Below are 4,416 nucleotides of genomic sequence, written 5' to 3' on the forward strand. Positions count from 1 at the left end.
TTTTCACAGAAGAGAAGCTGCTAGTCTGTTACTACTCTATCGCTATTTCCATGGATGATGCTCGGCTGAGCTCCAATCTGCCAAAAAAACTGTCCCAATATATCAAGATTTCTCATCTCCTTAAGGATAACAGAACAGATACTACACATTGAATTTGAAAATAAACTCGAAGAAAATTTTACAAATTAGATATCATACTTTGATCACATCATACGGCATAATCACATTGACACACCGGTTCCCATCAGATCACCGAAGTTAAGCAACGTTGAGCCTGGTCATTACTAAAATGGGTGACCAATTTGGGAAGTCCGGGTGCTGTATGTAGGAGGACGTCGACACCTCACTGCAAAAAGTTGCAAAAAACTAACGTCGTCATCTCCCCTAACGGGGATATACATGCGACTGGGAACTGCTTGTGAATTTCATACTCCCATGAAACTTCCTCCTTTGGAGGAAGCCGGTTAAACCTTGAATAGGGTTGGTGCTGACTGCACACACACACACACACACACACTTTGATCACAGCGCAAGGGCTGGAAAGATGTGTGTGTTTATTTCTTTGTGGATGTGGACGCTATTCTATGATAGTGCACAGTGTATTTAAATGTTTTGCGTGCGTACGTGTTTATTCCGTGTGTGTGTGTGTGTGTGTGTGTGTGTGTGTGTGTGTGTGTCTCTCTCTCTCTCTCTCTCTCTCTCTCTCTCTCTCTCTCTCTCTCTCTCTCTCTCTCTCTCTGTCAATAGACGTAAGTATACGCGCGCATTTTTTTTTCCGAAGGACGCGCGCCAATGCGGATATATAAATGTCTATTTCCTCTATTCAATTGTTTATGCAATGTGTGTGGGTGGTGGGTGGTGGGTGGTCGGGTGGTGACTTTGTTTAGATTGTATATACGAATTCGCGTATATTTCCATACAATACCCATAATTATTCTGATCTTTAATTGAAGGTGTTCATTATATTCGCTATCCGCTTGGGCGTTAACATATATAAATGTCGCTTTTTTTAATGGAATGCCATCTATTAAATAACAACAGATATTTTCTAAAGGTTCACTTAAACCGAATGTTATTTCCGAGTAAGACGACGTGGGGCACTCCCTTTGTTCGCGGCTTCCTAGTAGCATATTTAACTTTCCGTTTAACTTGGGTTTTTTCTTGCTCTGCGTCACTTCAAATGTGTATTAGTGTGTACAGACACAAGTGCGTGTGCATGTGTGTGCATGTGTGTGCGTGCATGTGTATGTACATGTATGTGCGTGTTTTGTGGATCAAAGGTGCGTATAAATTCATCTTGACAACAAAAACAACTGTATCATCATTGCGCATCGATTAAAAAATATATATTGAAAAATCCAACATACAGAGCATGTCTGTTGTTTCTAATATTTTTATCGAAGCAAAAATTGTTTCTTAAGCGTGTAATATTCAAGCTTACACGTTGTGTTTAAAGGCACAATGTTGCTTAAATATTATATGTTATGTATGGAAATTTAAAAAAAACCTAAATCATTTGTAAGTTCATCAACGTTTCGTCTTCATTTAAAAACTTCCTCGAACTGATTGATTTGAAGAAAATAAATTAATAACACAAATACGTTACTTGGAAATATTTGGTGTGTATATGAAATGCAAAGAGTTTTTTTTTTGGGGGGGGGAGGACATGACTTTCAGAATTGAATATGTGCAATGTATTTATATATATGTTGTATGTACGTATGCACGTATATATATATATATATATATATATATATATATATATATATATATATAAGTATGTACGTATGTATGAGAAAAAAATAACTATAAAAATGAGGTAGACAAGAATGAAATATATGAACCAACCTTACAACATAGAAATCATATAAAAGAGTCTATGTTTCATAACTGGAGATAGGACCAGAAACATGGAAACTTCTATATCGAAAATGCATGTAGAGAGAAAAAGAAACATAAGGGCGATGTATGTATGTATGTATGTATGTATGTATGTATGTATGTATGCATATATGTATGGATGTATGTATGTCAGGTCATGTCATATGCTACTGGTACCATGTAACCCAGTACTACCTGCCTCATGGTCGGGTCACCGGCGACTAAACTGGTTCCCCCACAGACTTGTTTGGTGAGGAGGGCAGCTAGTCTCCCTGAAGGATTAAAAACAAGACCTTCCAAAGGGCGAATGAACTCTTTTTCTGGGTCAACGGCCAACTAGCACCGTGTATATTTGTGTGTGTGTATATGTGTATTGGGGTAGAGAGGGCTCCCGTAAGCCGTGGTGAAGGCAACCTTTCTAGGAGAAGCAAATCTCTGATTTTAAAAAAACATAAAGCGGAAGACCAGTACCCGCATTAAGCTGGTCTGCAGTTTAATTTGTTGCTGGCTATCTTGCTCTTGCTTGTTGCTGGATCTCAACATTTTGAACCGAGAGAGAGACTTAGCTGTCGTACAAAGCTAAGACTCTGTAACATCATCTTTGTATAGATACTCCCTCGGGCATTTGGGCTCATGGACTTTAAGTGTCTGAGGGAGTGGCACTCGTCTGACAAGACGTTGCAATCATCATGTATGTATGTATGTATTTTTATTTAGACACTTTTCTTTATTATTTTGTCCTGGCTGGAGATTGGGGCATCTTACCGAATGCCAGACATTCACACACTCTCTAAGACATTTCAACCGTGAATAGTATTTGTGAGTGCACGAAATTTGGCTTCCGTATATTTCTGTTCGCGTATATGTGTGTTTGCTCGTGCGTGTCTATATTTTTGTGTGCGCGCACGCGTGTGTGTGTGTGTGTGAGAAAGAGAGAGAGAGAGAAGGGAGAGAGAGAGGGGGAATGCTCGCACATATGGATGCAGTCCGCGTGTATTTGAACAATCAAGTCAATGTGTTTGGTTATTTTAAGGTAAGAGTGTGTATGTGAAGTTACCTTATCTGTGTGTGTGTGTGTGTGTGTGTGTGTGTGTGTGTGTGTGTGTGTGTGTGTGTGTGTGTTCATTCATTTTTTTTACAAGGGGGTCACCACTTATCAATGCCACTCGAGGATAAGGACAATGAGTGCTAAGTGGTAGTTTAGTAGTCGTTAATGGTGTAAACTGGATATTTGATTATTTAAGGGGACAGCTCAACAAGAATTTGTTTAAATTGGACTTGCAGACTACCATAGTGTAGTCAATCGTGTAGCACGGTAACGGAACCGTGTTCCACAGGCGTGTATTTCTAGAAAATGAGCTCTGTTCATGGAATCTGCGTTTAGCTCTAGACACAGATAAAGAGTGGGAGAAATCGTTAATACTAGTTGTTGCTTGTCGAGTGTTTGTGTGAAGGTTTGACAAAAGGAAGCATAGATTGGAGATAAGTCGAGCACTTGCCATGAAAATAACGGTGGCGCGAGACAGGTTCACAACGTCTCTTGTGTGGTAAAGAGGTTGAAGGAAAGAGAAAAAGCTATCACCTACTAGATTTCGAAGCTGGTTTTTTAAGCGTGCATGTTAGCGTGTGCTGTGTATGTAAACGAACACTTTTGATGATGGTATATTCATTCGAATTCGAGAGCGTCTGTTGACGAGCTTATTGTTTGCGTGTGTGTACCTATTTATTAATGTAAGAAAAAAAACCCAGCTTTCCGAAAAGGGGCACACTATACGGAAACAAAAATGAAAATTGCCTCAGTCTACAAAAATCCTGCTTCATTGACCGGGACCAGAAAAGATTAAGTTCAGCATTAGAACAGGTACTATACTTTGCTCCTAGCTAAAAGATGAAATTAATGCTGTGTTAATCATATATATATATATATATATATATATATATATACATATATATGTGTGTGTGTGTGTGTGTGTGTGTGTGTGTGTGTGTGTGTGTGTGTGAGCAAATAGTTAATAAAACATGTTAAAAACACTTTGAAAAATAGTTAAAAACATATTTAATCTGAAAAGGAAACACTTAATAAGTGGGTATTCCTTAATCTGCGGAGTTTCGAAGAAATACTTTCCTTCTCATCAGAGGGTAGGGATTAGCAAAATGCGGGATCGGATATTGCATACAAAAGTATTTGATGAAACTGCAAGTAAGTCAAAGATCTTACTTGATAACAAAAAGTGAAGCAGAGGGAATATGGTGAAGAAAAAAGTGATTTCACGTGAATGGATAGTCTGGTGAAAGGTAAAGTATCCAATGACGGTAAAATCCAAAGATGTAAATCCAAGAAAGTTAATTAAATTTCCATTCGCCAAGGAAATCGCGTAATTGGAAGATAGTCCAAAATAATCCAAAAGGCCGAAATCCGTGGAATAATTCACAAACATGTACAAGGAAAAGGGGGAAAAATTCCAATAATATTAATAAAGGAAAAATAAGATATGCGTTTAACATGGCTGCCGAGACAAAGTGCAATTCATTTTT

At 38.3% G+C, this 4,416-nt stretch overlaps 1 pseudogene; it reads left to right on the plus strand.

Annotated features, from left to right (window-relative positions):
* Nucleotides 1-208: 208 nt before the first annotated feature.
* Nucleotides 209-327, plus strand: LOC145260793 (5S ribosomal RNA; annotated as a pseudogene).
* The last annotated feature ends 4,089 nt before the right edge of the window (nucleotides 328-4,416 follow it).

This window comes from Euprymna scolopes, chromosome 36, assembly GCF_053919585.1.
Source record: "Euprymna scolopes isolate OS-2025 chromosome 36, ASM5391958v1, whole genome shotgun sequence".
NCBI lineage: Eukaryota > Metazoa > Mollusca > Cephalopoda > Sepiida > Sepiolidae > Euprymna > Euprymna scolopes.